The 25,649-nt window shown below is 38.1% G+C and overlaps 1 pseudogene; it reads right to left on the reverse strand.

Annotated features, from left to right (window-relative positions):
- Positions 1-17,480: 17,480 nt before the first annotated feature.
- LOC109556889 (non-histone chromosomal protein HMG-17 pseudogene) lies at positions 17,481-19,640 on the reverse strand (annotated as a pseudogene).
- Positions 19,641-25,649: the final 6,009 nt, after the last annotated feature.

Raw genomic sequence — 25,649 nt, forward strand, 5'->3', positions numbered from 1 at the left:
GATAGATATATGGGTCAGGTGCTTAGGAAGTAAAGTCTAGGCTGGAGGTGTAGATAACAGAGTTGAAACCATTAGGATATATGAGACCACCTGGAACAGACTAGCTATCATACTTTCCTGCTGCCTCAACAGCCCCGAAGTCTGTGAGCCCCCTGCCCAGGAGAAAAGGCGCACGGTATGAGGAGGCTGGTCCCTGCCACAAGTTCCCCTTCTTGTCCTATCCTGACTGTGACCTAGTGAAATCAAGCACACCAGTGAAACCCCTTCATTCCTTTTGCTGTGTACATCACCCTGATCCTCAGGGAGGAACTTGCCCACCGTCTTCAGGCTCTCCCAGCTTAGTTGAGCTGGGTCCCTTAGTGATCCTCCCACATAGCCCCCTGTATGGCATGCCTGCCTCTCTCTTCTACAGCTTGTGAGTATGGTAAATCTCTTTCACTTTCATATGCCTCAATGTGGTGTTATTCCATATCCATACTGATCATTAAAAAAAATTAAGAAGATAGTTATTTCTTAAACATACTTAAGAATCTCATTCTGCTCACTTTTTTTTCAAGCTTTAAACTTTTTATTTTGTATTGGCATGTAGCTAGTACAATACAATCGGTGTTGGAGAAGACTCTTGTGAGTCCCTTGGACTGCAAGGAGATCAAACCAGTCAATCCTAAAGGAAATCAATCCTGAATATTCATTGGAAGGACTGATGCTGAAGCTGAAGCTCCAGTACTTTGGCCACCTGATGCAGAAGAGCTGACTCATTAGAAAAGACCCTGATGCTGGGAAAGATTGAAGGCAGGAGGAGAAGGGAATGACGGAGGATGAGATGGTTGGATGGCATCACGGACTCAATGGACATGAGTTTGAGCAAGCTCTGGGAGACGGTAAAGGACAGGGAAGCCTGGCGTGCTGCAGTCCATGGGGTCCCAAAGAGTCGAACGTGACTGAGCAACTGAACAACAGCCAATTAACAATGTTGTGGTGGTTTCAGGTGAAGAGCGAAGGGACTCAGCCATACATATAATCCCATTCTGCTGTTAATGTGTACAGCATTCTAACTGATACTGCTGGAGCTTGTGGTGGGGTGAGGCAGATGACCAGCAAAGGCAAGTCTGGGAAACAGGAAAGCACTGGGCACAGTAGAAAACATTAGAGAGAGCTAGAGGAGTCAGTAGTGAACTTGGTTGTCTGGGAACTTGAAGGTTGTCTGTTTCTAGAACAGAAAATTAAAGCCAGAGTTTGAAGGTTATAGGCTGGCACTTCATCATAAATTACAGACAGATGCTGCAGATAGATGCTCTCTCTCTCTGTTTCCTGACAATGTAAAGAAGATAAGGATAAAGGCACTAGGATTGCACCAGTTTATAATAGTAAAGGACATTGGAAGCAACTTAAATATGTGCCAATGGGAGAATGTATACCTTGGTTACAGTCAAAGAATGGAATTCTATCTTCAGTCAGAATGAATAAAAAAGAATGCCATATATCATTATAAACCTCAAACATAATCTGATAAATGTAATGTAGCATCTTGGGTTGGATCCTAGAACAGGAAAAGGACATGGAAATGGAAAAACTGGTGAGGAAGTTCCCTGGCAGTTCAGTGAGTAGGAATCCAAGCCTCCACTGCAGCGGGCATGGGTTCAATCCCTGGTTGGGGAACTAAGATACCAAAAGCCACAGGGCAGCACCAAAAAATAAACTATATACTATTATTTAGTTTACATAATTGATACTGTATCAGTTATATCCATAAAACTAGAAAAAAACTTGGAAGATAAATATATTGGTGATCACTGTTACTCTTTATATGTTTAATTTTTTTTTCTAAGAAAGGAGAAAATACCATAAGGACTTTCTGAATTGTCACATTATATAACTGTAGAGCAGAGCTTAATTTCTCAATAATGTCACCTCAGACCTCAGTCCCAGGCTCACAGTAACTCTGTCAAAGTAGAAATTTTTAAAGCTTAACTCAGAAGATTGGGAAAGCTGATTGAGAGAGCAGTTAAAGAACAGAGATTTACATAATTACATGGGAAGGGAATGTTTAAATAAGTTTGCTAAAGTAGAGGCTTATGGACTGACTGTTTGTGTTCCCCAAAATTCAGATGTTGAAATGTGATGGTAATAGGAAGTGGAGCTTTGGGGAAATAATTAGGTAAGGAGGCTGGAACCCTCATGAATGGGACTAGTGCCCTTATGAAAGGGACCCCAAAGAGCTCCGTCCCTCTCTTTCAGGCATGTAAGGATATAATGAGAAGACGGCAGTCTGCAGCACAGAAGAGGGCCCTCAGCAGAACGTGACCATGCTGGCACCCTGATTTTGGACTTTCATCCTTCAGAACTGTGAAAAATAAATTCCTATTGTTTATAATCCACCCAGTCTATGGTACTTTGTTATAGCAAAACAATGAACTGCACTACGTTTGGAGTTATCTTCTCTACTAGCCAAATATCATTTACACCTTTACAAGGCAAAAATCTACAAGTCAACTTGTAACTTCAGTGAATCTAGGCTGTAATTAGTAGTAATAGCAAGTCAAAGGTACATCCCCTAGAGAATTAACTAATAAATCCTATTGGGCTATAGTATAACATTGAAAAGACTCAAAAGAGTTATGTTATCATTATGGCAGAATAAGAGCTTTCTACCATCGTCCTCCCAAAGAGCAACAATTTAGGCAATTTGAGATTGAACAAAGATGATAAGAGGACCAGTTCTGCTTTGCTTCCCCCAGAGAGGCACAGCTCAGTGCTCAGAGGGACCGTTTTGGCCCATGATCCCTCCCATGGAGGAAAGTGAGCTTGTGAGTGAGTGCCCAGCATCCTCAGTTTGCAGGTCACTGCCAAAGACTCCCACTTCTTTGCTGCTCCATCCAAAACCTGAGGTGTGCCACACAACAGAAAGATAGGGAGCAGCAGTAGAGCCCTCAGAGGCCATCCAAGGGACACACATCCTAGTAACCGTGTCACAAACTCCATCAGGAGGTCTGCGCATGGGCCACTGGAGATGCTTCACCTTCAAATCTCCCCAACTGCCCCATGTCACCCCCAGAAGTCTACATGCCTCACCCCTACCTCAAGACTGGCTCCCTATCAGTGCTCCCAGCAGCGGTAAGAATGAGCTTTTGCAGTTGGTTAGCAAGCACACCAACTTCTAATTCATTGACTATGCTAAAGCCCTTGACTGTGTGGATCACAACAAACCCTGGAAAATTCTTAAAGAGATGGGAATACCAGAACACCTTACCTACCTCCTGTGAAACCTGTATGCACGTCAAGAAGCAACAGTTAGAACCAGACATGAAACAATGAACTGGTTCCAAACTGGTAAAGGACTATGTCAAGGCTGTATATTGTCACCTTGCTTTTTCAACTTATATGTAGAGTAAGTAAGTCAGTGAAGTCACTCGGTCGTGTTTGACTCTTTTCAACCCCGTGGACTGAAGCCCACCAGGCTCCTCCATCCATGGAATTTTCTAGGCAAGAGTACTGGAGTGGGTTGCCATTTCCTTCTCCAAGGGCTCTTCCTGACCAGGGGATTGAAGCCGGGTCTTCCGCATTGTGGGCAGACGCTGTCTGAGCCACCAGGGAATCCATATATATACATATATATATATACATATATATGTGTGTATATATATATACTGCTGCTGCTACTGCTAAGTCGCTTCAGTTGTGTCCAACTCTGCACGACCCCATAGACGGCAGCCCACCAGGCTCCCCGGTCCCTGGGATTCTCCAGGCAAGAACACTGGAGTGGGTTGCCATTTCCTTCTCCAATGCATACAAGTGAAAAGTGAAAGTGAAGGCGCTCAGTTGTGTCCGACTCTTAGTGACCCCATGGACTGCAGCCCACCAGGCTCCTCCATCCATGGGATTTTCCAGGCAAGAGTACTGGAGTGGGGTGCCATTGCCTTCTCCAATATATATATATATATATATATATATATATATATATATATATATGTAGAGTACATCATGCAAAATGCAGGGCTGGATGAAGCACAAGCTGGAATCAAGATTGCTGGGAGAAATATCAATAACCTCAGATATGCAGATGACACCACCCTTAGGGCAGTGAAGAGGAACTATCCTAAAGGAAATCAGTCCTGAATATTCGTTGGAAGGACTGATGCTGAAGCTGAAACTCCAGTACTTTGGCCACCTGATGCGAAGAACAGACTCATTGGAAAAGACTCTGTTGCTGAGAAAGATTGAAGGCAGGAAGAGAAGGGGCCAACAGAGGAGAAGATGGTTGAATGGCATCACTGACTCGATGGACATGAGTTTGAGCAAGCTCTGGTAGTTGGTGATGGACAAGGAAGCCTGGCCCACTGCAGTCCATGGGGTCGCAAAAAGTTGGACACAACTGAGCGACTGAACTGAACTGAAGAGGAACTACAGAGCCTCTTGATGAGAGTGAAAGAGGAGAGTGAAAAAGTTGGCTTAAAACTGAACATTCAGAAAATTAAGATCAGGGCATCTGGTCCCATCATTTCATGGCAAATAGATGGGGAAACAATGGAAACAGTGACAGACTTTATTTTCTTGTGCTCCAAAATCACTGGAGATGGTGACTGCAGCCATGAAATTAAAAGATGCTTATTCCTTGGAAGAAAAGCTATGGCAAACCTGACAGCTTATTAAAAAATAGAGACATTACTTTGCCAACAAAGGTCCATATAGCCAAAGCTCTGGTTTTTCCAATAGTCATGTATGAATGTGAGAATTGGACCATAAAGAAGGCTGAGCACCAAAGAATTGATGCTTTTGAGCTGTGGTGCTGGAGAAGAACATTGAGAGTCCCTTGGACAGCAAGGAGATCAAACCAGTTAGTCCTAAAGGAAATCAGTTCTGAATACTGGAAAGACTGATGCCAAAGCTGAAGCTCCAACACTTTGGCCACCTGATGGGAAGAGCTGACTCTTCCCAATGGAAAGGATCCTGATGCTGGGAAAGATTAAAGGCAGGCGGAGAGGGGGACAAGAGAGGATGAGATGGTTGGATGGCATCACCGACTCAATGGACATGAGTTTGAGCAAGCTCCGGGAGATGGTGAAGGACAGGAAAGCCTGGTGTGCTGCAGTCCATGGGGTGGCAAAGAGTCACACATGACTGAGCAACTGAGCAACAACAAAGCAAGCACACTGAGAAAGCCAGTCCAACTCTGTAGGCCTGGGAGAAATCACAAACTGAAGCATTCAGTACCATTACCGAGAAAGTATGCAAGCTAAGGATTCTACCACAAGAGGGGACAAGTATGGAGCAGTGTACGCTTAGAAAAGGTCTGAGAAAGCCCCAGAATGCCTAGCAGGGGTGACATAAAATATTTCTACCCGGAAGCCAGTCACTAAGAATGAAATCAGTGATTGCCACTTCAAGTGGGAAGATAGCAATGCAAGGCTTCAAGTTATGCAAACAATCAAGGAAACATGACACCACAAAAGAAAAAATTTTTTTTTAGTAACCAACCTCAGAGAAATGAATATCTGCAATTTGTCCAATAAGGAATTCAAAATAGCTGTTTTAAGGAAATTTGGTGAGCTATAAGTAAATATCAAAAAAGACAATTCAATGAAACCAGGAAACCAAGACATGAACAAAATAATCAGTAGAATCATTGAATATTGAAATATTGAAAAATAGTTCAATAGAGAGATAGGAACTTTAAAAAAAAAAGCACCAAACAAATTCAGGAGGTAAAGAACACAATAAATGAAATGGAAAATGCAATAAACAGAGAGCATAAACAGCAGACAGGATACAGCAAAAGGAAGAACATGTAAAGGACAGGACAGGATATTTGAAATTATCCAGCTAGAGGAGAACAAAGAACAGTCTTGAACATTCTTACCAAACAAAAAAAGAGTGAAGAAAGCCTACATGAATTATATGATACAATATGTCATATATGCAAACAATACAGTAAGACTCATACACATGAACCTTCAAGTTGAAAACTTTCAACGATGCATATATGCGTTCTATCAACATCAGGCTTGAGTGAAATTGCAACTTGCCCTCTTTCTCCCATTGCTGACAGTCCTTTAGCTCTACCATCTCCTACTTCTCCTCCTCCTCCAATCAGCAACTTACCTGTTGACTCAATGCCAGCCCCTGATGCCAGCTGTTGTACTTACTGTACTTTTCAAGGTACTATACTGTAAGATTTAAAATATTTTCTTTATTTTTGTGTTTATTTTTATATATTACTTGTTTACTTTTATATATTACTGTATGTTATTTTTATATATTATTTTTGTATATTATTATTATTGTATGTTATATATATAATATTCTGAAGAGTATTATACATCTATTAAAATGCAGTACTATATGTCAGTTGTGTTAGCTGGATACCCAGGCTGACTTTGTTGGACTTACAAGCAAATTGAACTTATGAACATGCTCTCAGAGAGGAACTCATTCATATGTAGGGGACTTACTATATTTGCATTATAAGAGTCCCAGAAAGAGAAGAGACTGAGAAAAGGGCTGAATGCTTATTTAAAGGAGCTGAAAAATTCCCAAATCTGGAAGGAGATATGGACATCTAGATACACGAAGCTCATAGGTCCCCATATAGATTCAACTCAGAGAAGACCTCACTGAGGCACATTATAATAAAACTGTCAAAAAAGAAAAACAGAGAATTTTGAAAGCAGAAAAAAAAATTATTTAACTCATCTCATGCAAGTGAACCCCCATAAGGCTATCAGTGAAGTTCTCAGCAGAAACCTTGCAAAAAAGAAGATCATAGAGTGATATGTACAAAGTGCTAAAAGAAAAAAAAAAAACAAAACAACTTTCCACCTAAGAACAATAATAATAAAAAACTGCTCAGCTAAGAATACTTTAGCGGGCAAACTCGTCCTTTAGAAATGAAAGGGCGATAAAGACTTTCCTAGACAAACAAAAGCTGTTCACACCACTAGACCTACTTGTTCTAAGAACTGGGAGTTCTTCAACCTGGAATGAAAGGACAGTAATTAGTAACATGAAAACATTGAAAAGTATAAAGTTCACTGATAAAAGTAAGTATATAATCAAATTCAGAATACTATTGTGATATGGTAAAGTGTTATCCATTTAACTCTAGTATAAATGTTAAAGGACAAAAGTGTTAAATATAACTATAGTTATAATAGTTTTAACACATATACAATATAAAAAGATGTAAATTGTGACATTAAAATCATAAAATGGGGGAGCAATAAAAAAGTAGAGGTTTTGTATGTGATCAGTTATCAGCTTAAATAAAATTGCTATATTAATAACTATATGTTGTTTTATGTAAGCCTCATGGTAATCACAAAATAAAAACCCATAATAGTTAAAAAGAAAGGAATTGAGGCATACCACTATGGAAGATCATCAAACCACAAAGGAAGACAACAAGAAAAAAAGAAAGGAAAAATGGAACTGTAAAATATCCAGAAAACAATTAACAAGATGGCAATAGTAAGTTTTTATCTATCAATAATTACCTTGAATGTAAGTGTATTCAATTCTCCAAGCAAAAGACAGAGTGGCTGGATGGATAAAAAATAAGACCCAACTATAAGCTGCCTAATAGAGACTCACTTCAGCTTTACAGACACACATAGTCTGAAAGTAAAAAGATGAAAGAATACATCCCATGCAAATGGAAACCAGAAGGAGAGCAGGTGAGCTAAACTATATCAGAAAAATAGACTAAGTAAAAAATGTTATGAGACAAAGAGGTCGCTATATAATGATAAAAGGATCAATGAAGCAGGAGGGTAAAACGATTGTAAATAAATGCACCCAATAAGAGCACCTAAATATATTGGGCAAATTAACAGATATTTAATTTAATAAAGGTAATGTGCAACAATACAATAATAGTAGGAGGCAGTTCCCCATTTTTAACAATGGATAAATTACCAGACTAAAAATCAACAGGGAAACATTGGACTTGAACCACACTTTTGAACAAAAAGAACTGATATATTACATTCTATGCAACAAAACAGAATACACATTCTTCTCAAGCACACACTGAACCTCCTCCAGAATAGATCATATATCAAGTCACAAACAGGTCTTAGCAAAGTTAAATAGACTGAGATCATACCAAGTATCTTTTCCAACCATAATAGTCTGAAACTAGGAGTCAGTAACAGGAGGAAGACTGAAGATTTCACAAATATATGGAAATTAAACAACACACTTCTGAACAATCAGTGAGTCAAGGAAGAAATCAACAGCAATGCCACCAAAAATCTGTTAGGATAAAATAATTCAGTAATGTTGCAGAATACAAACTTGACATACAAAAATCAGTTGAGTTTCCATACACTAACAGCAAATTTTTAGAAAGAGAAATTAAGAAAACAACCTCATTTACAATAGCACCAAAAACAATAAATAATAAATTTAATTAAGAGGGGACAAAAGACTTGGATAATGAAAACTATAAGACATTGATGGAATAAATTGAAGACACAAATAAAGAGAACAATATCTCGTGTTCATAGATTGGAAAAATTAATATTGTCAAAATGTTCATACTAGCTAAAGCCATCTATAAAGTCAGTGCAATCCCTACTAAAATTCCAATGACATTTTTCCTCCAAAAAAAAAAAAATCCTAAAATTCATATGGAACCACAAAAGACCCCCAAATAAACAAGCAATCCTGAGAAAGAAGAACAAAGTTGGAGGCAAAATACTTTCCAATTTCAAACTATATTACAAAGCTATATTATCAGGATAGTATGGCGCTAGCATAAAAATAGACACATAGACAAATGGAACTGAATCAAGAGCCCAGAAATAAACCTACACGTATAGGTCAATTGATCTTTGACAAGGGCAACAAGAACACACAATAGGCAGGGGGGAGTCTCTTTAATAGAGTGTTAAGAGAACTGAATATCTACATGTAAAAGAGTGAAACTGGACCCCTCTCTTACACCACTCACAAAAATTAACTGAGTGAGTTCAAGACTTACATTCCTTACATGTAAGTAAGTAAGGAATTCCCTGGTGGTCCAGTGGTTAAGAATCTGCTTGTCAATGCAGGAGACACAGGTTCGAACGCTGGTCCGGAAAGATCCCACATGCCTCAGGGCAGCTAAGCCAGTGCTCCGCTACCAGGCTTGCACTCTAGAGTCCGTGCTCTGTAAGAAGAGAAGCCACTGCAATGAGAACCCCACACAGTCAGCTAGAGAGTAGCCCCCTCTTATCATAACTAGAGAAAAGCACACACAGCAACGAAGATCCAGTGTAGCCGAAAATAAATAAAATAAAAAACTTTATTGAAAAAGAAAAAAAGACTTAAAGTAAGACCTGAAATTGTCAAACACCTAGAAGAATACATAGGGGAAAACTCCTTGCCATTGGTCTACATAACATTTTTTTAAATATGACAACAAAATCAAAAATAAGCAGTTGAGCCTTTTTTAAAACTGAAAAGCTTCTACAAAATGAAAAGGCAACCTATGAAACAGGAGAAAATACTTGTAAATCATCTATGATCGATAAAGGATTAATATCCAAACATAAAGAATTCATACAACTCAACAGCAAAAAACCAAATAACCAATTGAAAAAAATGAGTGGAGGACTCAAATAGACATTTTTCCAAAGAATACATTAAAAAAGGGCAACAGGTATATGAAAAGATGCTTCACATCACTAATCATCAGGGAAATGAAAATCAAAACCCCAATGAGACATCACTTCACACCTGTCAGAACGGCTGCCACCATCAAGACAAAGGTAACAGGTGTTGATGAGAATGTGGAGACAGAGGAATCCTTGTGCACTGTTGGAGAGACTGTAAATTGGTACAGCCTACTATGGAAAACAGTATGGAAGTTCCTAAAAAAAAAAAAAAAAAATAGAGCTACCATATTACCAAAAGGTCCTTTCCTGGGTATATATCTGAAGGAAATGAATTCAGTTTCTTAAAGAGATACCTGCATTCCCATGTTCATGGCAACATTATTCACAATAACCAAGACATGGAAGCCACTTTATGGAAACCATAAAAACTAAGGCAATCTTGCCACTTGCAACAACACGGAAGGACCTTAGAGTATTTCTACTAATGAAATAAATCAGACAGAGAAAGACAAATACTATAAGATCTCACTTATGTGTGAAATCTAAAAAAGCTGAATTCATAGAAACAGAATGGTAGTTGAAGGCAAAAGGAGGAGGCAGCAGAGGATAAGATGGCTAGATAGCATCACCGTCTCAATGGGCAAGAATTTGAGTAAACTCTGGGAGATAGTCAATGCCAAAGAATGCTCAAACTACCGCACAATTGTACTCATCTCACACGCTGGTAAAGTAATGCTCAAAATTCTCCAAGCCAGGCTTCAGCAATACATGAACCGTGAACTTCCTGATGTTCAAGCTGGTTTTAGAAAAGGCAGAGGAACCAGAGATCAAATTGCCAACATCCGCTGGATCATCAAAAAAGCAAGACAATTCCAGAAAAACATCTATTTCTGCTTTATTGACTATGCCAAAGCCTTTGACTGTGTGGATCACAATAAACTGTGGAAAATTCTGAAAGAGTTGGGAATACCAGACCACCTGATCTGCCTCTTAAGAAACCTATATGCAGGTCAGGAAGCAACAGTTAGAACTGGACATGGAACAACAGACTGGTTCCAAATAGAAAAAGGAGTACATCAAGGCTGTATATTGTCACCCTGTTTGTTTAACTTATATGCAGAGTACATCATAAGAAACGCTGGACTGGAAGAAACACAAGCTGAAATCAAGATTGCCGGGAGAAATATCAGTAACCTCAGATATGCAGATGACACCACTCTGATGGCAGAAAGTGAAGAGGAACTAAAGAGCCTCTTGATGAAAGTCAAAGAGGAGAGTGAAAAAGTTGGCTTAAAACTCAACATTCAGAAAACAAAGATCATGGCATCTGGTCCCATTACTTCATGGGAAATAGATGGGGAAACAGTGGAAACAGTGTCAGACTTTATTTTTTTGGGATCTAAAATCACTGCAGATGGTGATTGCAGCCATGAAATTAAAAGATGCTTGCTCCTTGGAGGAAAAACTATGACAACCTAGACAGTGTATTAAAAAGCAGAGACATCACTTTGCCAACAAAGGTCCATCTAGTCAAGATTTTTCCAGTAGTTATGCATGGATGTGAGAGTTGGACCATAAAGAAGCTGAACTCTGAAGAACTGATGCTTTTGAATTGTGATATTGGAGAAGACTCTTGAGAGTCCTTTGGACTGCAAGGAGATCAAACCAGTCAATCCTAAAGGAAATCAGTCCTGAATATTCACTGTAAGGACTAATGCTGAAGCTGAAGCTGAAGCTCCAATACTTTGGCTACCTGATGCAAAGAGCTGACTCATTAGAAAAGACCCTGATGGTGGGAAAGATTGAAGGCAAATGGAGAAGAGGGTGGCAGAGGATGAGATGGTTGAATGGCATCACTGACTCAACGGGCATGAGTTTGACAAGCTCCAGGAGATGGTGAAGGACAGGGACCTGGTGTGCTGTAGTCCATGGGGTCCCAAAGAGTTGAACACAACTGAATATAAACATGCTGAACTATGTTGAACCTATAAATATAAACTAATAGAAATTATTTCTTTGAAGAATCAAATAATCAGCATATGAAATAAAAGTTTAAGGAAGAACTGGGCTTTTTGACATTATATCTTAAATGAATAAAGTATTAACTTTCAAAAACTAAGAAAAGTAAAGCACATGGTTACATAAGATGTGAGATTCTGAGTGACAGGTATATATGGGAACACTCTGTATTATCATTGAAACTGTTCTGAAAATTGAGTTATTTCAACGTAAGTTTTTTTAAAACTTCAAAAGAAGGAACATGTAGTGATCCTTTTGCCTTATTACCAGTTTTATACAATTTTTCTTAATAGTCCCCTGTTATGATCATAAGTATTCTACCAAAGATTATTCTTGATCACAAAGTAAGCCTGGCCTCACGTTGTTTGGCCTGATTCATGTACATCAAGCAGTAAGTCTTCTCATAGCCTGGTCAGCAGAGCTCGAGCGACATGGTGATGAGCAGGTACTAAAGCCAGATGTAACCTTTGTCCAGAGATTTCATAAGGAATCTAGGATTAAACTTTTAAAAACTTTCATTATTTGCCCTTCAATCTTATGGCTAGGAAACACACCCCCCATATTATTTCCACCATGTTTTACCTATAGTACTATAAAGACAGTGAGTCCTTTCTCTTTAAGATTTCCCAAATCAGCTGAGGTTTGGCTTACCAAACCATAGGAAGGGCCTTCCTTCCTATCTGAAGGGCTGCAATGCTGTAAACAGTAGAACATATAAGATGCCATTTCAGGATCCTGGGAGGGCTTTGTGGGATTTGATTCCACATGTGAATTGAAACCCTTGCTCCTTAATCCGGTTTGTAGGATTGAATGAGATATATTCTTGAAGATGATGTTCCAGGAATGGGTGTGACTGCACAACAGATTTTTCCAATTTTGTACTGGTGTAAAGAAGGACCGACACTCATTATTGAACTCATGCTGATATCACTTTCATATAATGCTTAAGATGAAGAAAAACAAGATTTGTACACCAACGTTCACAGCAGCAATATTCACAATATCCCAAAGATGGAACAACCCAAGTGTCCATCAACAGATAAATGGATAACCAATGAGATCTATCAAACAATGGAATATTATTCAGCCATAAAAAATGAAATCCTGACACGTGCTACAACATGAATAAACCTTGAAAACATTATAAACAGAAGAACCAGGGCACAAAAGGTCAAGTATTGCATAACGCTACTGACATGAAATATCTAGAATGGTCAAATTCAAACAGACAGAAAGTAGACTAAAGGTTACCTGAGCTGGAGCATGGGTTGGATGGGAGAGTTACTGTTTAGTGATCACAAAGATTCTATTTGGGGTCATGAAAAATTTTGGAAATAATTAATGCTGATAATCAAACAACATGGTGAATGCAATTAATGCCACTGAATTGTACATTTAAAAATGGCTAAAATGGCAATTTTTATGTTACATATATTGTATAATTTTTTCAGATCAGTCAAGGACATTTTTAAAATATTATTTTTTATTGAGGTAACTGGTTTATAACATACAAGCTTCATGTGTACAATATTATACTTCTATATACACTACATTATACTCACCACCAAAAATTTAGTTTTCATCAGTCACCATAGTTGATCCCCTTTACCCATTCCTCCCTCCCTCCTGTGCCTACCCCTGCTCCCTGTTGAAATCACTCTTCTGTTCTCTGTATCAGCATGTTTGTTTTTGCTTGCTTTGGTCTATTCATTTATTTGGAGCATGTTTGCTTTTTATATTTCACAAATGAGTGCAGTCTAATGGTATTTGTCATTCTCTGTCTGGCTTATTTCATTTAGAAAAATACCTTAAGGTCTATCTGTGTTGTCACAAATGGCAAAATTTCATCTTTTTATGACTGAGTAATATTCTACTGTATATAGTTACTGCATCTTTTTATCCATTCATCTGTTGATGGACACTCAGATTGTTTTCAGGTCTTGGTTTTTGTAAAAAATGTTGCAATGAACACAGGAGTGCATATATCTGTTCAAATTAGCATTTTTGTATTCTTTTTACTGCAATTAAAAAATTAATATTGCAATATACCAAAACCATAAACCATTAAATCATACGCATTAAATGTGTTAGTTGTATGGTATCAACAAAGCTGTTTTGAAAAAAGAAAGATTAAGACAAACATAAAATTTAATGTGTTTAATTAAACCGAAGTATAATTCTGACAAATTTTTTGATAGCAACAGTAATTAGGTTCTGTAATGTTTGTTGTTGTTTAGTCACTAAGTTGTATCTGACTCTTTGTGACCCTGTGGAATGCAGCACGCCAGGCTCCTCTGTCCTCCACTGTCTCCCAGTTTGCTCAAATTCATGTCCATTGAGTTGGTGATGCTCCCTTGGAATTTCTAAGTGACTGAGAGTAATAAATATGTTTTTCGTTATGTCAATGAAGTGACTTTTGGACTGTCTTTTTTAATCACCTAAAGATGGGAGCTGGTCACCAGAGGAACCAACCGTGTGGTTGGAGGGTTGGGAACTTTCAATCCCAATCTGATTTCTGGGAGAGAGTGAGGAGTTGGAGGTTGAATTGATTGGCAATGACCAATGATGTAATCAATCACGCATGCTAATTTGCTTCAGTCATGTCCGATCCTTTGTGACCACGTGGACTGTAGCTCACCGGGCTCCTCTGTCCATGGGATTCTCCAGGCCAGAATACGAGAGTGGGTTGCCATTTCCTCCTCCAAGGGATTTTCCCGACCCAGAGATCGCACCCGAGTCTCTTATGTCTCCTGCATTGGCAAGCGGGTTCTTTACCACTAGTGTCACCTGGGAATGGTGGTCTATGTAATGCCTATGTAATAAAGTGTCCATAAAAAGCCAACAGGATTTTGGGTTCAAAGAGCTTCTAGGCCCCACAGAGTTTCTGGGAAAGCAGAGCACCTGGAGAGGAAATGGCAGCTCCAAGCCCTTACCCCATGCGTTACCTTATGCGTCTGTTCCATCTGGCTGTCCCTGAGTTATAGCCTTTTGTAATAAACCAGTCATCTAGTGAGTAAAATGTCTCTCTCAATTCTGTGAGCCTCTCTAGCAAATTAATCAAACTCAAGGAAAGAGTGGATTGTAAGAACCTCCAAAATGTAGCCAGTTAGTCAGAAGCACAGATAACAGCCTTTAGAGAAGGGCAGGGTGGGGGAGGTTGTAGGTCTGAACCTTTCATCTGTGGGATCCCATGCTGTCTCCGAGTACATAGTGTCAGAATTGAGCTGAATTATGGGACACCCAGCATTACTCGTTATTGTGGGGAAATCTACACACACACACACACACACACACAATTGGGTCCAGGAACCTATAAGTTTTGATAAAATATTTGTTCGTGATAGACAGTTCTCAATGTTCTTGCTCTCTGAAGCAGAACCTAGTCACTTCAGTAAAAGTTATAATAAAGGTGATTGAAACTATACCAGGAGCGATAGTGTTAGAGGACTATATTGTGTATTGAATGTTTGTGCATGAGAAAATAAAAGCAAACTGAAAATATCAAATAAACTAAAATATGTGTTTGTATTTGGAAAATCTGAAAAACGACATGTTTGTATTTTAGACAAAATTTTCAGATCAGTCTGACTTGTCCAAGGATTAAAGCTTACTCGATTACGTGAACTTGGATTTTGTATAAAATTGCCTCTGAGTCAGTCATTTCTATGAGGAAGTGTTTTTTTTTTTTTTCTTTTTTTTCTTTAACCCTTTTAAAGTATTAGAAGCTCAGTTTCTTTGTGTTCTGGGAATTTGGGCAATATTGGATTTATGTAAGCTCTTGTTAGTCCCTATAAACCAATCAGAACAAATCTCCTTTAATTTGAAAGTTTTTATAATCTAATTTGTTAACACCCTTAGGAGGTAGGAAAATATTCCAAGCTGGAATAATGAGATTTCAGGCTTTTCTCAAAGAAGTAAAAAAAAATAATAAAAAGAAAAAAAACCTCTAAAAACAAAACAAAAAGTCTTTTCTCATTTATAGGCCTACAGGTGGTCTTTCATTTTACAATTTGCAGCTTCAGTTTTACAACTTTAGCAGAACAGTAGTACAACTAGTCATTCGAATAGACATTGAATCACAAAACTGCTCAGTCCAGATCTCAAAGGGCTCTTCTTTCCATTAGGCACAAAATATTTTAAAGTGACTTATCTCACAAATAAACAATCAGACAAACAAAAAGCACTAACAAACCAAACAATCTTTATCATATCTCACCCAACAGAGAGACCTCATCATCCCCTGGCAGAGATTACCAAATATCAATCATAAAACTAGATTCCTGACCTTTGCTGCTAATCTTGGGAGAAACTCATCACCCCAGCACAATTAGATTCTTTTTTTGTTGTTGTTGGTTTTTTGTTTTTATTTTGCTGCTGTACGGCTTGTAGGATCTCGGTTCCCCCACCTCGGTAGTGATAGAACAGAGTCCTAACCACTGAATAGCCAGGGAATTTCCTGATTAACTTCTAGTATTAACAGATTATCAGGAATGCAATTCAGCCTGGCATAGATGGCCCTACGGAAAGGGGCCCAGCTCAAAAGACAAGTTAGACAAATCACAGACAGACTTGACCAGAAACCAAAACAAAGAATCAAAAGGAAAAACGGAGAAGCATTGTTAGCAAAAGTAATGTTCTAGGCTTCCCTCATAGCTCAGTTGGTAAAGAATCTGCCCGCAATGCAGGAGACCCGGGTTCGATTCCTGGGTTGGGAAGATCCCCTGAAGAAAGAAATGGTAACCCACTTCAGTATTCTTGCCTGGAGAATCCCATGGACAGAGGAGCCTGGCGGGCTACAGTCCAAGGGGTTGAAAAGTCGGACATGACTGAGCAACTAACACTTACTTTCACTTTTTCTACTTTGAATTCCTTGTATCACAGCGTGACCTGTGGGAGAGCAGGGAAGGGAATGGGAAAGAGGTTCAGATTAAATTGCACTTGAGATCTCTTACTCCATACACATCTTTCTCTTTTGCCTCTTTTGTTCTCTGACATGTCTCTTTGTGTCTTCACATCTCTTTGAAGATGCCTTGCCTCTCCTCTACTCCCTCCAACTTCCTGTCCTGGTCCCTACCCTGCCCTAAACACACCATGAACAGTGCAGTTCTATCTGAAATCTAACTTGAGTGATTTCTTTTGAGGTTTCTCACCTGGAAACTGAGGAGGAAATTTTATATGGAGGGATCATCAACTCTCATAGTCCCCCAACATTCCATTGGACTTTTAGAACTTCTTAATGAATCTTCCTCAATTTGCATCTTAGAGGAAGAGATGATGGAAAGGAAATGTATAAGAATAGGGACAATGGACTTGCCTGGTGATACAGTGGATAAGAATCTGCCTGCCAATGCAGGGGACACAGATTTGATCCCTGATTGGGGAATACTACTCATGCTGTGGAACTAAACCTATGTGCCACGACTACTGAGCCCGTGCACCTAGAGCCTGGGCTCCACAACACTAGAAGCCACCACATTGTACTGCAATGAGGAGTTGCCCCTGCTCGCCGCAACTAGAGGAAGCCTGTGAGCAGCAACGAAGACCCAGCACAATCGAAACTAAGTAAATGCATTTATAAATTATTTTTTAAAAAAGAGTAAGGATGGGGTGCGTTGGAGATAAGATGGAGATGGCAATGAAGACAGATTCACCATCACCAGGGATGGGTAGTGGAAAAGGGTAGAAATATACCCTGGCAGAAGCGGGAACTGATGATAAAGATGAATGAAGCTGAAGACAAAAATGAAGATGGAGATGCTGATGGAATGGAGACCAGATAGAGATGGGGATGGGATAGAATCTGAGGATTGGATACAGATCGGAATGAGAATAAAGATGGAAATAAGGATCTGTAGGGATGGGGAATGGAGCTGAGGAGAGGAGTACAGAGATGGGGATGAGAGTGGAGGTAGAATGGGAGAGGAAACAAGAATCATGAAATGTCACTTGGTATCTCCAGCACCTTCAGTTTTCTGCGCCTTGTCGGTTTTGGCAGCTCCATTTTTTGCAGGGTTATTCCCATCCTGGCTGGCATCACTCCTTTTCCCTTTGGGTGCCTTCTCTCTCTTCTTTGCAAGTGCCTTTTTAGGCTTGGGCTCTGACTTTGGAGGAGCAGGTTTAGTGATTACCTCGTAGATCTTCTCTGTGGTTTGTCCTTCACCTCGGCTTTATTTCCTCCAGCATCCCCTTCAGTCTTTCTCTTGGGCAAAATGGCAGAGGGACTTAGGTGCTAGACACACAGGGATGCTGTTGTGCACGGGTTTTGTTTAGTCCACAGATCACTCCTCCCTCTTCTTCGTTGTTCCCGTCATTGGTAATTCCTATCCAATGACATTCCCACAAATGTTTTACAATATACTTGTCATGTTGGCATTTTCTTTGGGATTGCATTGAATCTATAAATTTATTTGAAGAGACTAAATACATTCTTCCAATCCATAAACATGTCTTTCTGTCTCTCTAGATCTTCTGTAGTGCCCACTTTGGCAGCACATAAACTATTTTGATCTTCTGTAATGTCTATCATTACAGTTTTACCATTTTTCCTGAGGAGGTCTTGTAGATATTTTGGTAGACATATTCCTAGGACTTCTTTTTTTTTTTTTAATACCATTGTGAGTTTTTTATTTCAATTTTTGTTTTCTTCAGGAATATAGAAATAAAATTGATTTTGTTAATGCTGATTTTATATCTAGCAACTGTGCTGTTTTATTTATTTAATCTTTACATTATTTAAGGTTTTTAAATACCTCAAATCATAGGGTCTTCAAATAACACCAATTTTGTTTCTTCTGTTCCAGTCCTTTATCTTTTCATTTTTCCCTTTTCATACATCACAGACTATGACCTCAAGGACAGTGCTGAATAGAAGCGATGATTGCAGGCATTCATGTCTTGTTCCAATCTCAAAAGGAAAGCTTTGTTGCTTGCTACAGGGTTTTTGTAAACAGCTTTTATCAGGCTAAGGAAATGTCATTCTATTCTTAGTTTGTTAGGAGTGTTCATGAATAGATAGTAAATGTTATCAAGTGCTTTTTCTATGTCTATTGAAACTGTCATATGATTTTTCTTATAATTTGTGAATGTGGTGAATAAACATCGATATTTTGAATGTTCAAACTAAAGATATTTATTAGTTGGATTTACATATCTGAAATTCTGTCTTGGTTACAGTTGAAACAGCTTCCACAGATTTCAAATTAATTTTTTTTTAATGTTCATGTTAGAGGAGGGACTCTCTTACATTCAGCACCAAAATCTGTTTTCTGAAACCTCCAGCCAATCTTCTCCCACAGTTACCTGAACAAAAGGGTATAGGTCAACCCTCTAGTACTTTGACAATTAAATTCACTTTAGCAGTTCCCTTTAAAAGTATGTAAAATTGCAAATCAAAAGAGAAAACTGGAACTGTTTGCAGTTTGGATGGATATAGAGCTTATTTCACCTTGATTCAATACCTTTTAATACATACTTGGCAGAATTTCTATAAATCTCAGCAACTTAATTCCACTTAACTAAAATTTCACAGGAAAATCCAGTCTTTGTGCATAAAGGGTAATTTTACCTTTTCTTTATTGGTTAGCACTTTAAATTTTTCTAAAAGAATAATTATTCATAATTTCTAGCAAGTACCATAACTTTCCCCCTCTCTCATTAAAAATAAATCTCAATTGCACATTGTTTCTTCAGTTTAAGTAAACAGAATTTTTGAAAGCAGAGATGAAACCTTCTGGCTATTTAGGTGAGTTGGCAGAGATCCTGACCCCTCTTTCTTCTATTCAGAAACCACACCCAGCAGCTGTCACATAGCCACTGAAACAGCCTGTATCTCTTCAGCCTTGGAAAGACTTTGTATATCTCAAAAGCTTTGAGTCTGTGAAGGGATAAAGAAAATGTGGTGTATAGCTGAACTATTGTTCAGCTTTAAAAAGGAAGGAAAAGGGTGGGGGAATTCAATGAAGGTGGTCAAAAGGTACAAATCCTAGTCCTAAGATAAATGAGTACTGGGCGTGTAGGGGCCAGCATGGTGACTGTAGCTAACGCTGCTGTGTGGTGTATTTGAAGGTTGCTAAGAGACTAGAACTTCTCAAGGGAAAAACAATTGTTTTTAACTATCTGAGGCAGTGAAAGTTAACTTACTGTGGTAATCATTTCACAGTACATGTATGTGAAGTTACTATGCTGTATACCTTTAACTGATTCAGTGCTGTATGTCCATTATAGCTCAATAAAGGGGGAAAATTAAACTAAATTTTAAAACTAAATTTTGGGCTTCCTTCATAGCTCAGTTGGTAAAGAATCCACTTGCTATGCAGAGACCCTGGTTCAATTCCTGGGTCGGGAAGATCCACCAGAGAAGGGATAGGCGAGCCACTCCAGTATTCTTGGGCTTCCCTTGTGGCTCAGCTTAATGTTAAAGAATCCACCTGCAATGAGGGACACCTGGATTCGATCCCTGGGTTGGGAAGATCCCCTGAAGAAGGGAAATGCTACCCACTCCAGTATTCTGGCCTGAAGAATTCCATGGACTATATAGTCCACGGGGTCGCGAAGAATTGGACACAGCTGAACAACTTTCACTTCACAGAGTAGTCAAAACCATAGAAACAAAAAATAGGATGGTGGTTCTATTCAGGGGCTGGTTGGGAAGAGGAAACAGGGAGTTGCTTTATGAGTATAGAGTTTCGGTTTTGCAAGTTTTGAGATTGGTTGCATAACAATATGAATATACTTAACACTACTGAGCTGTACACTTAAAAATAATGAGACGGTAAACTTTATGTTATGCTTTATCCTAATTAAAAATTTTAAAAAGTGTAGAGTCTATATCTGTATCAATGTATCTGGCTGTTAACAAAACAGATTTCTTTTTTCCTTTGAGGCATCATCAGTATTTTGTTTTTAAAAGACGCTCATTAATTTTTAAATAATGCCAGCTACACTTACAGCTTAGCGCTGTAACAGCACAGGAAATCCATTAGGGATAGGAATTTCACTACTGAAGAGGACGATCTGAGCTCTTTGCGGTGGGTAAGCTTGAAGAGATTTTTTGGAGCAGTTGGAGCTATGTTTCTTTAAGAGCTGAATTGGGAGGTCATGATCCATATTCAAAGTCCTTTCCTGTCTGTATCCACATCTCAGCTACCTCAGCCCGGAAAGCCCCTCTAATTATATTTGGGGTGAAATCCTTATGGCCTGGAGTGTCCACAATGTAATAATTTGATTTTCTACTTTGTAAAATGTCATTGTCCCTCATGACTTTCTTTTCCTTATCTTTGCTTGTGCCATCGGAGACTGTATGTATGTGAATATGGATTTGCCAGTCTTTTTAGAGTGCTATCTATACCTATGCATAGTTCTTCTGTCTATATTACCCAAATGGCCCATCAATGACATCACCAAACCAATGACCGCCAGGCTGAGCTGCTGATCCTCTACATTTTCTCCCTGTTCTGCGGTAACAAACAACACCCAGATCTTAGTGGTTTGAGTATGATTGTTGTGCTGTCCTTATGACTAATTAGGGCTTCTTAGGTGATTCAAGTGGTAAAGAATACCTCCCAATGCAGGAAACACAGGTTCGATCCCTAGGTGAGGAAGATCCCCTGGAGGAGAAAATTGGCAATCCACTCCAGTATTCTTGCCTGGAAAATCCCATGGACAGAGGAGCCCCAGGGGCTACAGTCTATGAGGTTGCAGAGTGAGGTTACAGACACTTTGCAACTGAGTACATGTGCAGGAATTAACTAATTAAGGTTATGCACTTTGGGGCAGGAAAATCAGGTAAGTGATGTCCCCGTCTCAGTGCATCATGTGTGTTAGTTGCTCAGTCGTGTTTGACTCTTTACAATCCCACAGACTGTAGCCCCTACATTCCTCTGTTCGTGGAATTTTCCAGGCAAGAATACTGGAGTGGGTTGCCATTTCCTTCTCTAGGTCAGTGCATCATATCAGAAGACATATGACATCTGTTGTCCTTTTTTTTTTACTGATGATAGTAACTTTCACCACAAACCTCTTCACTGTAAAGTTAAAAAAATAAAAATATAATTTTGTTGGTATGCTAAAAATATTTTTATTGATATACTAAGAAAGGAGAGAAAATGAAATCATATTAAACACTCAAAAAACCAGAAAAGGCAGAGAAAGAGTGGAAGTCAAAAATAGGAACTAGGAACAAGGATAACAAATAGAAAATAGTCACAAGTATGGTAGAAATTAATCTAACTATATCAATAATCACTTTAAATTTCAGTGGTCTAAATATACCAATTAAGAGACAGAGATTGTCAACACAGATAAAAGAATGCAAATATGTGTTTCTACAAGAGACTCAGTTTAATTTTTCTTGGTATATAATACTTTCATTTTTGCAAGAGAGGAGTATGAAGACACTTGAAAGAGATTAGAAGTTGTGTTCTGTTCTCCCACTTGATGCTCCCCACTGGATGGGATTAAGAAAGCTACTCTACATCTAGGTTAAAGGTGTAGAGGAAGATATACCATGCTAACACTAATCAAAAGAAAGCTGGAGTAGGGATTCCTCTGGTGGTCCAGTGGTTAAGACTGCATTCTCCCAATGCAGAGAACTCAGGTTCAATCCCTGCTCAGGGAACTAAGTTCTCCCAGGCCTCGTGGCACAACCAAACAAACAAACAAAAAAAGAAGTTAAAACAAAACAAGACAAAAAAGCTGAAGTAGCTGCATTAATTTACAACATAGCAGACTTTGGAGCAAGAAAATTATCAGGCATAAAGAAAGGCATTACATAATGATCAAAGGGTCAATTCTCCATAAAGTCATAATCCTTCATGTGTATTCACCGAACAACAGAGCATCAAAATACATGAGTCAAAACTGATAGAACTACAGTGCTTGAAATAAATGAATCTACTTTTCTCATTGGAGACTTCAATACTTCTCTATTAGAAATGGACAGATTCAGCAGATCTATGAGTAAGGACATAGGTAAACTCTACAGCACCATCAATCAACTGCATATAATTGACATCTATAGGCTATTTCACCCAACAATAACACAAAACACATTTTTCTTAAGTTCACACGGAACAAGACAGACCACACTCTGGACCATAAAACATACCTTAACAAATGCAAGAGACTGGAAACCATACAATATCTGTCTCAGACAGCAATGGATTTGAATTAGAAATCAATATAGAAGGATAGCTGGGAAATTCCAGAATACTTGCAGGCTAAAGTTACTATTTTTCCTTTCACAATCCACCAGTACTTTGTGGGGAGAATATTTGAGACTATGCTCATTTCCCTTGGTAGTTTTAGTGTTCTTTGAGGATTCTTCCCTGAATCGATTATTATTATTATGGTTGCCAGATATTAATTCCTAACTACCTCATCCTTCTACATTTATTAATTGGCATTCTACTGTAAGAAATCATTTTTTCTTCTTCTTTGTTTATTTATTTATGTATAACAGTGTCAACTCTTGGATTCTTATTTTACTCAATGCATTCTAATCCATACTCTCACTTATTCTGATGCTTGAATTGTCCCATTTTTGGCCAGATGGAGCCACTTTAATCTACCTCCTGTGTCCTTTTGACATACACCAACGTTCTTTAACTACTTTCTTAATTCCTGCCACAACAAGATTGTCCAAGTTCATGTGTATTTTCCCAAGTTCAACCTACAAGCATTTTTTTGTTTTGTTTTCTTTTGTTTTTATTGTGGATTTAAAAACCAAGATCTAGGCACTAGAAGAGCTCATTGTTACAAAAGTGTTACTGTTTTTATACCCTCTTAGTGGACCAAGCTAGGAAATGTGTATATACATACACACATACACACATATGTCCAAACTAAATTTATTTCAACACTTCCAACTTTAATTCAATAGCACAGGGTTCATTCTAACCTTTCCTCTTTTCACAATTTTAACTTCCTTCTTCAACAGTAAGAAACTTGGTATATGTATTCAATCCTGGAATACACAGAAAAAGAAGTTTGAAAATCTCTAGCCCATACCATTGCAAAAAACAAACCAGGTCTTAGTATTAAACAGAACTCCATATTTCTGTTTTTATTTGACTGAAGAATGTGTACACAAAATTCTGTGTTCAAAAGCTATCTGAACTAGCTCTTTTTTTCTTCTTCTGTGTGGTTTTGTTTTTCATTTTAAACACATTTGGTTTCATTTATTTCTTTGTATTCCATTGTAGGCTTCACCTCTCTTTTTGGCTTTTTATTTGTTTTTGTTTTTAGTATGTAAAACACTAGCATGATTCCAAAACTCAGAACTGTAACAACAGGTGTACTCAGCAAAGCATCTCTCCGCTTTCCCATTCTCTGTACCTTAATTCCATCCCTACATTCTTTCCACCCCATTCCTCCCACCCAGTGTGGGTCACCAGTCTCATTCATTTCTGCTGTCACCATTCTATGCTTCTTTGCACAAATAAACAGAAACATGCATATTTTCTTATTTTCATTCTTTCTTACACAAAAGGTAGTATTACTGTAGACACCCTTTTACATGTTTTTTTTTTTTTTCATTTAACAATACATTCTGGAAATTATTCTGTATCTGTTCATCTAGATTCTTGCTCACAGTTGCCTAGTATTTGTGTGTGTCAGACACTGTCCTATGCATTTAGGTTGCTTCCAATATTTTGCAGTGTCAAGCATTGCGGCATGAATAACCTTGTCCATATTTTCATATTGTTAGACACATATCTTCTATAAGTGGGACAGATGAATCAGGAGATAAATACATATGCAGTTTCCATAGATATCACTAAATTCTCCTCCATAGGGTTGTGCCAATTTGCATTCCCATCAGCAATGTATAAGACTATCTGTTTCCCCAGAGCCTCACCGATGGAAATGTTTCATGATTTTTAGTTTTTAACCAGTTTGATGAGTGAGAAATGGTATCTCAGAGTATATTTACTTTGCATTTTCTGTTATTATGAGTAAAGTTGAACATATTTTCATATGTTTAAGGGCATTTTAATATTTCTGTAAATTGTGTTTTTGGTCTTTTGCTCATATTTCTAACAGATTTTGGTCTTATTTCCTTCAATTCTTTTTCAGAAAACAATGTATATACTTCTTTAAAGTATATTAATAATAACTATCATTTAAAGCAATAATACTTCTGTAGTTCATTTTCATTCCATTTTAGATGAAAGTATATATAAAATTTCAAATTTAGTTAATTGTTCTTATAAAATTAAAATAGCAATTTCCAAATTAAATCTATCGAACATTTCATTCTCTTTGTACTTTTCTTTTTTTTAACTTTCGGCCACGCCCTGCAGTTTGAAGGACCTTATTTCCCCAACCAGGGATCAAACCTGCACCCTTGGCAGTGAAAGTGAAGAGTCCTAACCATTGGACCACCAGAGAATTGCCTCAAATATTTCATTATTAAAAAACAGTTTTAAGATGGTTGGGGGAAAATGGTTGGAAAGGAGTGACCACTGAAAAACTCATTCAGTGCAGTGACAGTTCTTGAACACAAACTAGTCATTCCTTCAAATAACAGCATATATATACATGTATATATAATATGCATGTATATATATTAGAGAGAAAGAAATGCCGAAAAAAGAAAACACATACATGCACACACACTGCCTTAAGAGCAATTTTCTGTTCTTCATTTAGATTATAAAAGGCTTCAAAAGAAAACATAAATTTAATCAATTTTGTTGGTTAACATCTTTTATGTCTTCTTTAAAACTTGACTGGCTAAATTATCCCAATAGTGTGAGTGCCTTACTGTCAATCTTGGGCAGGCTATGGTTTTAAGCATTTTGATACTTCAGCAAAGAATAGTACAAATGATTTAATACAAGGACTTGCACATGGCTGCTAAAGCAACTGGAAATTTTTTTTAATTTTTTTTATTTTTTAATTGAAAGATAATTGCTTTACATGATAACATGATTTTTGCTTGTTTTTTTAAAGAATTATGTTTGGCACCCACAGGTAAAACTATGACTACCTCAATAATGTACTGGACTTGCTTGGTATTAATTTTATTTATAT

Source organism: Bos indicus, chromosome 3 (assembly GCF_029378745.1).
Source record: "Bos indicus isolate NIAB-ARS_2022 breed Sahiwal x Tharparkar chromosome 3, NIAB-ARS_B.indTharparkar_mat_pri_1.0, whole genome shotgun sequence".
In the NCBI taxonomy this organism is placed as follows: Eukaryota; Metazoa; Chordata; class Mammalia; order Artiodactyla; family Bovidae; genus Bos; species Bos indicus.